Source organism: Saccopteryx bilineata, chromosome X, assembly GCF_036850765.1.
Source record: "Saccopteryx bilineata isolate mSacBil1 chromosome X, mSacBil1_pri_phased_curated, whole genome shotgun sequence".
NCBI classification, from domain to species: domain Eukaryota; kingdom Metazoa; phylum Chordata; class Mammalia; order Chiroptera; family Emballonuridae; genus Saccopteryx; species Saccopteryx bilineata.
The window spans coordinates 39,650,366-39,659,905 of record NC_089502.1 but is presented as its reverse complement, the minus strand read 5'-3'; the positions used below and the strand labels follow the sequence as shown (position 1 = coordinate 39,659,905).

General features: G+C 39.0%; 1 non-coding gene across 1 annotated transcript; it reads right to left on the bottom strand.

Annotated features, from left to right (window-relative positions):
* Positions 1–9,159: 9,159 nt before the first annotated feature.
* TRNAG-ACC (transfer RNA glycine (anticodon ACC)) lies at positions 9,160–9,235 on the bottom strand. Its single transcript has one exon. It is a non-coding gene; the product is annotated as a tRNA-Gly (tRNA).
* Between the last annotated feature and the right edge of the window lie 305 nt (positions 9,236–9,540).

Sequence of the window (9,540 nt, the reverse complement as noted above, 5' to 3'; positions counted from 1 at the left end):
TTTATTTATTCATTTTTAGAGAGGAGAGGGAGGGAGAGAGAGAGAGAGAGAGAGAGAGAGAGAGAGAGAGAGAGAAAGGAGAGACAGAGAGAGAGAAGGGGGGGAGGAGCTGGAAGCATCAACTCCCATATGTGCCTTGACCAGGCAAGCCCAGGGTTTCGAACCGGCGACCTCAGCATTTCCAGGTCGACGCTTTATCCACTGCGCCACCACAGGTCAGGCACTCGGCTATTTTAAATAATGCTGCAATGAACATATGGGTGCATATCTTCTTTTGAGTTATTGTTTCAATAGTCTTAATGTCTATTCCCAGAAGTGAATATATACTGAGTCAAAAAGCATTTCCTAGAGTAATGGCGGGGTAGGAAGCGATACCGATAAATCTCCCCCAAAACTCAACAAGATCTTCAACCAGAAACAGAAAAACCTATACTTGGAGCTTCCAGATGCTTCGCAATACACCCAAAGGTATGATTGAGTGAAAAATTGGCTAAATATATAACCAAACCCCGAAGGAAATAGGGAGTAAGAAATGCTCCGCCTTCCTCACTAACCTAAACAGGGCGGCTTTCTCTGGTAACTGTGAATATAGAAACTGAGGCGGGCAAAGGGGGTGAATAGATCCAGGCCGCCGCGGCACAAACGGCCAAACCAGGCTGTGGCACGGAGATCCAAGCCGAGGAAAATCTGATCCTGTGGCAACCCGGGCAATACAAGCTAACACTCGCGCCAAACCCAAACAAAGAAAGACAAGCGGAGTGGCCATTTTACCCGGTCTCCTGGTCGGTGCGCAGTTAGTGGGCGAGAATTTCTACCTAGGCCCTGAGAGTGGGTGCCCGTGTTGCCCCACGGAGAGGTAGGGTCAGAGGCCTTTCTGTGGGCCGAGGACAGAGTCTCTGGGCAGCCCCAGCGCCCTGGGAAAGCCACGCACGGGAGGGAGTGAGAACTAATTCCAACGGTGGAGATTTTCCGTGCTAGAGGGTGTTTCACTCAGAGGGAACTGCGGCTGGCCTCATATCCTGGTTTGCGCGCAGATAAGGAGTGAGCAATTCCTCCGAGTGCCTCGGCAGTGCACGCCCGTGTTATCGCACAGAGGGGCAGAGTCAGGGGCCTTTGTGTGGGCCAAAGCGGAATCTCGAGCCGCCCCAGTGCCTTGCAAAAGCCGTGCACGGGGACGGAGCGAGACTCAATTCCAACGCTGCAACTTTTCCCTGCGGTTGGGGGTTTCACTCAGAGCGTGAGACTGCTGGCCGGATATCCTGGTCGCAGACAGTGAGTGAGAGTTTCCTCCAAGTGCCCTGGAAGTGGGCACCTGCTTGTGTTACCGGACAGAGTGGCAGAGCCAGAGGTCTTAGAGTGGGTGGAAAGCCCTCCTGATTATGCTAGCAGCTCTGACTGACTGAGCCTTACCCAGAGCCCTGTGCTGAGTGGAAATAGAGTGGGGAGTTGCCAGCTCTTTGAGCCTCTTACTATCCAGGCAGAGGCAGCAGCAACCCCATAGCTGGATTATCAGGCTACTAATTGAGGAAGGAAAGACTAGGAGAAAGGATCCAGGAACACGGACTCTCTCACTGCCGGAGCCTATAAATGCTAATGAGCCTCGACTGCCAACGAGACTAAAGCACAATACATGACATTGCCATAGAGACTTATCAACTGCAAACCTCTACCTGAGCGTGCCAAAGGGGCAGAACCCGGGGTACAGAGTCACCGACCAGGAAGAGGGAGAGAAAAGAAAAAGCAAGAAGATAACCTCTCAAAATCAAGAATAATCTGCAGACTTTATAACCTATCCCATTTTATTATCTTTGTTCATTTGTTTCTCTTATCTTCATTCTTGATACTTTTTTTTCCTCCTCCAATTTGGCCGATTAACTCTCTACCGGTCTTACTCTCTCCTCTCCTTGAACTACACTACCCATAAGTGTTACATCTCCCATTATCTTTTCTCTTCTCTTCCTTTCTCTCTATGAGGGTTGCACTCCAAAACCCTTAACTCTCTCTCTCTCTCTCCTTTCTTTTTTCTTCTTTTAGTGGTTCCCTCTTTTTTTCTCTCTCTCTCTTTCTTTTCTCCCTCTATATTAGTTTCTTTCTTTCTCCTTTACATCTCCTCTCATTCAAACCTCAATAACAAACAAATTATCTTATCTGGGACTCAAACCTATGTTTGTGGCATTTTGGGGGGTTTTTACTTCACCTTTTTAACTCACTAGCAGTGCTCCCATCCCTGGCTCTCCATATTATCTAGTTCTTGTTCCACTAAATACAATAGTAAGTTTTTAATTTGTCCCCCCATTTTTCCGTTTTCCTCTTATTCCTCTCATCATAACTCTTAGACAACCAACACCTAAAAGCAAATCATTTTATTCTTGACCCAAATTTTTTCCTTATTTGCTTTTTGTGGGTCCATACGCTCTTTTTTTTTCTTTTTTCTTTTTTTTTTCCTTTTTTTTTTTTTTTTTGGCCCTTAATTACTTTTCCCCAATTCAGGCCCTCCATCACAGGCATTGTTTGTTATAACTCATAGTCCACCACAAGATTTTCTCAAGAAAGAGGGGAGAGGAAAGGAGAGGAAAAAAGGAGGGGGGGAATAATTTCCTTTTTTAAAAAATTTTTATTTTATTTTATTTTTCTTTATTTCATTATTAATTTTTTTTAAAAAAAAACCTCTTTTCGATTTTTTATTTTTTTATTTTTTTTAACTTTTTATTCTTTATTAAATCTCATTAATACTATCAACAAAACCACCCTCAGATGCCATTAAGGAAGAGAAAATCGAATATCATGGATACAAAAGAAAGAGAGTTAACACAGCTAGATGAGGAAAAATCTATGGAGAAAAAATTTAATATATTGGAAACCTTGGAGCTAAATGACAGAGAATTCAAGATAGAAATACTAAAAATCCTCCGAGATATACAAGAAAACACAGAAAGGCAATATAGGGAGCTCAGAAAACAACTCAATGAACACAAAGAATATATGTACAAGGAAATTGAAACTATAAAAACAAATCAAACAGAGATGAGAAACTCAATTCACGAGCTGAAAAATGAAGTAACAAGCTTAGCTAATAGAACAGGTCAGATAGAAGAGAGGATTAGTGAAATAGAAGACAAGCAACTTGAGGCACAACAGAGAGAGGAAGAAAGAGACTCAAAAATTAAAAAAAAAATGAGAGAGCCCTACAAGAATTATCTGACTCCATCAAAAAGAATAACATAAGAATAATAGGTATATCAGAGGGAGAAGAGAGAGAAAATGGAATGGAGAACATACTCAAACAAATAATAGATGAGAACTTCCCAAGCCTGTGGAAAGAACTAAAGCCTCAAGTTCAAGAAGCAAACAGAACTCCAAGTTTTCTTAACCCCAACAAACCTACTCCAAGGCATATCATAATGAAATTGACACAAACCAACAGCAAAGAAAAAATTCTCAAGGCAGCCAGGGAAAAGAAGAATACAACATATAAAGGAAGGCCCATTAGATTATCATCAGATTTCTCAGCAGAAACTCTACAAGCTAGAAGAGAGTGGACCCCAATATTTAAAACCCTCAAAGAGAGGAACTTTCAGCCACGAATACTATACCCATCAAAGCTATCCTTCAAATACAAAGGAGAAATAAAAACATTCACAGATACAGAAAAGATGAGGGAATTTATCATCAGAAAAACCCCACTCCAGGAATTACTAAAGGGGGTTCTCCAATCAGATACAAAGAACAAAAAAAAACAGAGCCACAAGTAAAAGCTCCAAGAAGAACACAATAAAACCAAATTTAAACTGTGACAACAACAAAAAGAAAGAGGGGGAGAAGATGGAGATTAACAGTAGCAAAGGACGATTGAGTGAAAAAGTACTCACAAAATAGTTCGCTACAATGAACAGGGTAGGGACCCTTTTCATTACTCAAAGGTAACCACCATTGAAAAAACCACCACAGAAGCACATGAGATAGAAAAGATAGCAACAGAGGAAAGATGTATGGAATACAACCAAATAAAAACAAAAGATAGAAAAACGAAAGAGAAGGATTAAACAAGACACAAAACTAACAGAAAGCAAGATATAAAATGGCAATAGGGAACTCACAAGTATCAATAATTACACTAAATGTAAACGGATTAAACTCACCAATAAAAAGGCACAGAGTAGCAGAATGGATTAAAAAAGAAAATCCAACTGTATGCTGCCTACAGGAAACTCATCTAAGGAACAAGGATAAAAACAAATTCAAAGTGAAAGGCTGGAAAACAATACTCCAAGCAAATAACATCCAAAAAAAAGCAGGTGTAGCAATACTCATATCGGATAATGCTGACTACAAGACAGGAAAAGTACTCAGAGACAAAAATGGCCATTTCATAATGGCTAAGGGGACACTGAATCAAGAAGACATAACAATTCTTAATATATATGCACCAAACCAAGGAGCACCAAAATATATAAGACAGCTACTTATTGATCTTAAAACAAAAACTGACAAAAATACAATCATACTTGGAGACCTCAATACACCGCTGACGGCTCTAGATTGGTCATCCAAACAGAGAATCAACAAAGATATAGTGGCCTTAAACAAAACACTAGAGCACCTGGATATGATAGACATCTACAGGACATTTTATCCCAAAGTGACTGAGTATACATTTTTCTCCAGTGTACATGGGTCATTCTCAAGAATTGACCATATGTTGGGCCACAAAAACAACATCAGCAAATTCAGAAAAATTGAAGTTGTACCAAGCATATTTTCTGATCATAAAGCCTTGAAACTAGAATTCAACTGCAAAAAAGAGGAAAAAAATCCCACAAAAATGTGGAAACTAAACAACATACTTTTAAAAAATGAATGGGTCAAAGAAGAAATAAGTGCAGAGATCAAAAGATATATACAGACTAATGAAAATGACAATACGACATATCAGAATCTATGGGATGCAGCAAAAGCAGTGATAAGAGGGAAGTTCATATCGCTTTAGGCATATATGAACAAACAAGAGAGAGCCCAAGTGAACCACTTAACTTCCCACCTTAAGGAACTAGAAAAAGAAGAACAAAGACAACCCAAAAGCAGCCGAAGAAAGGAGATAATAAAAATCAGAGCAGAAATAAATGAATTAGAGAACAGAAAAACTATAGAAAAAATTAATAGAACAAGGAGCTGGTTCTTTGAAAAGATCAACAAAATTGACAAACCCTTGGGAAGCTTACCAAGGAAAAAAGAGAAAGAACTCACATAAACAAAATCCAAAATGAAAGAGGAGAAATCACCACGGACACCGTAGATATACAAAGAATTATTGTAGAATACTATGAAAAACTTTATGCCACTAAATTCAACAACCTAGAGGAAATGGATAAATTCCTAAAACAATACAACCTTCCTAGACTGAGTCAAGAAGAAGCAGAAAGCCTAAACAGACCTATCAGTAGAGAAGAAATAGAAAAAACCATTAAAAACCTCCCCAAAAATAAAAGTCCAGGCCCTGACGGCTATACCAGCGAATTTTATCAAACATTCAAAGAAGACTTGGTTCCTATTCTACTCAAAGTCTTCCAAAAAATTGAAGAAGAAGCAATACTTCCAAACACATTTTATGAGGCCAACATAACCCTCATACCAAAACCAGGCAAGGATGGCACAAAAAAAGAAAACTACAGACCAATATCTCTAATGAATACAGATGCTAAAATACTAAACAAAATACTAGCAAATCGAATACAACAACATATTAAAAAAATAATACATCATGATCAAGTGGGATTCATCCCAGAATCTCAAGGATGGTTCAACATACGTAAAACGGTTAATGTAATACACCATATCAACAAAACAAAGAACAAAAACCACATGATCTTATCAATAGATGCAGAAAAGGCTTTCGATAAAATACAACACAATTTTATGTTTAAGACTCTCAACAAAATGGGTATAGAAGGAAAATATCTCAACATGATAAAGGCCATATATGATAAACCATCAGCTAACATCATATTAAATGGCACTAAACTGAAGGCTTTCCCCCTTAAATCAGGAACAAGACAGGGTTGTCCACTCTCTCCACTCTTATTTAATGTGGTACTAGAGGTTCTAGCCAGAGCAATCAGACAAGACAAAGAAATAAAAGGCATCCATATAGGAAAAGAAGAAGTAAAGGTATCACTTTTTGCAGATGATATGATCCTATACATCGAAAACCCCAAAGAATCCACAAAAAGACTACTAGAAACAATAAGCCAATACAGTAAGGTCGCAGGATACAAAATTAACATACAGAAGTCAATAGCCTTTCTATATGCCAACAATGAAACAACTGAGAAGGAACTCAAAAGAATAATCCCCTTCACGATTGCAACAAAAAAAATAAAATACTTAGGAATAAACATAACAAAGAATGTAAAGGACTTATATAATGAAAACTATAAACCATTGTTAAGGGAAATCGAAAAAGATATAATGAGATGGAAGAATATACCTTGTTCTTGGCTAGGAAGAATAAATATAATCAAGATGGCTATATTACCCAAAGCAATATACAAATTTAATGCAATTCCCATCAAACGTCCAATGACATTTTTTAAAGAAATAGAGCAAAAAATCATCAGATTTATATGGAACTATAAAAAACCCCGAATAGCCAAAGCAATCCTAAAGAAAAAGAATGAAGCTGGGGGCATAACAATACCTGCCTTCAAACTCTATTATAGGGTCACGACAATCAAAACAGCATGGTATTGGCAGAAAAATAGACACTCAGACCAATGGAACAGATCAGAAAGTCCAGAAATAAAACCACATATATATAGTCAAATAATTTTTGATAAAGGGGCCAACAACACACAATGGAGAAAAGAAAGCCTCTTCAATAAATGGTGCTGGGAAAACTGGAAAGCCACATGCAAAAGAATGAAACTGGACTACAGTCTCTCCCCCTGTACAAAAATTAACTCAAAATGGATCAAAGATCTAAACATAAGACCTGAAACAATTAAGTACATAGAAGAAGACATAGGTACTCAACTCATGGACCTGGGTTTTAAAGAGCATTTTATGAATTTGACTCCAATGGCAAGAGAAGTGAAGGCAAAAATTAATGAATGGGACTACATCAGACTAAGAAGATTTTGCTCAGCAAGAGAAACTGATAACAAAATAAACAGAAAGCCAACTAAATGGGAAATGATATTTTCAAACAACAGCTCAGATAAGGGCCTAATATCCAAAATATACAAAGAACTCATAAAACTCAACAACAAACAAACAACCAATCCAATAAAAAAATGGGAAGAGGATATGAATAGACACTTCTCCCAGGAAGAAATACAAATGGCCAACAGATATATGAAAAGATGCTCATCTTCTTTAGCTATTAGAGAAATGCAAATCAAAACGGCAATGAGATACCACCTCACACCTGTTCGATTAGCTGTTATTAGCAAGTCAGGTAATAGCAAATGTTGGAGAGGCTGTGGAGAAAAAGGAACCCTCATCCACTGTTGGTGGGAATGTAAAGTAGTACAACCATTATGGAAGAAAGTATGGTGGTTCCTCAAAAAACTGAAAATAGAACTACCTTATGACCCAGCAATCCCTCTACTGGGTATATATCCCCAAAACTCAGAAACATTGATACGTAAAGACACATGCAGCCCCATGTTTATTGCAGCATTGTTCACAGTGGCCAGGACATGGAAACAACCAAAAAGCCCATCAATAGATGACTGGATAAAGATGTGGCACATATACACTATGGAATACTACTCAGCCATAAGAAATGATGACATCAGAACATTTACAGCAAAATGGTGGAATCTTGATAACATGATACGAAGCGAAATAAGTAAATCAGAAAAAAACAGGAACTGTATTATTTCATATGTAGGTGGGACATAATAGTGAAACTAAGAGACATTGGTAAGAGTGTGGTGGTTACGGGGGGAGGGGGGAATGGGAGAGGGATAAGGGGTGGGGAGGGGCACAAAGAAAACAAGATAGAAGGTGACAGAGGACAATCTGACTTTGGGTGGTGGGTATGCAACATAATTGAACGACAAGATAACCTGGACTTGTTATCTTTGAATATATGTATCCTGATTTATTGATGTCACCCCATTAAAAAAATAAAATTATTAAAAAAAAAAAGCATTTCCTTTTTTATTTTTGTGGTAACTTCATACTGCTTTCTACAGTGCCTGTACCAATCTGCATTCCTATCAACAGTGCATGAGGGTTCCCTTTTCTTCACATCCTCACCAACACTTGCTGATTGTGGATTTATTGATAATAACCATTCTGAGAGGTGCAAGGTGATATCTCATGGCAGTTTTAATTTGCATTTCTCTTATGATTAGTGATGTTGACCATCTTTTTATATGTCTATTGAACATCTGTATGTCCTCTTAAGAAAAGTGTCTCTTCAGGTTCTTTGCTCATTTTTCTTTGGAGTGTGTGTGTGTGTGTGTGTGTGTGTGTGTTGATATTGAGTTTTTTAAGTTTTTTATAAATTTTGGACATCACTTTCTTATTGGCAAACATGTTCTCCCATTGAGTGGGTTGTCTTTTCATTTTGTTGATGGTTTCATTTGCTGTACAAAAAACGTTTTAGTTTAGTATAATAGTCACGTGTTTATTTTCTCTTTTGTTTCCCTTTCCTGGGGTGATTTATATGGCTATGAGAAATACACACGATTTTGCTGCCTGTGTTTTCTTTTAAAATTTAAATGGTTTCAAGTCTAATATTTAAGTCTATAATTAATTTGGAGTTTATTTTTGTACATGGTGTAAAAAGGTAGTCTATTTTAACTTTTTTTTTTTTTCTTTTTTTTCTGAAGCTGGAAACAGGGAGAGACAGTCAGACAGACTCCCGCATGCGCCCGACCGGGATCCACCTGGCACACCCACCAGGGGGCAAAGCTCTGCCCACCAGGGGCGATGCTCTGCCCATCCTGGGCGTCGCCATGTTGCGACCCTCCTGGGTGTCGCCATGTTGCGACCAGAGCCACTCTAGCGCTTGGGGCAGAGGCCACAGAGCCATCCCCAGCACCCGGGCCATCTTTGCTCCAATGGAGCCTTGGCTGTGGGAGGGGAAGAGAGAGACAGAGAGGAAAGTGCGGCGGAGGGGTGGAGAAGCAAATGGGCGCTTCTCCTATGTGCCCTGGCCGGGAATCGAACCCGGGTCCTCCGCACGGTAGGCTGACACTCTACCGCTGAGCCAACCGGCCAGGGCCTATTTTAACTTTTTACATGTATCTGTCCAATTTTCCCAACACCATATATTAAATAAGCTGTCTTTACCCAATTGTATGTCCTTGCCTCTTTTGCCAAATATTAACTGACCATATAAGTGTGGGTTGATTTCTTGACTCTCTTTTATTCCATTGATCTATATGTCTGTTTTCATGCCAGCATCATGCTGTTTTGATTGCTATAGCCTTGTAATAGAGTTTGATATCAGGTTGAATGATTTTTCTGACTTTGGTCTCCCTTCTCAAAATGCTATGGCTATTCAGGATCTTTTGTGGTTCCATATAA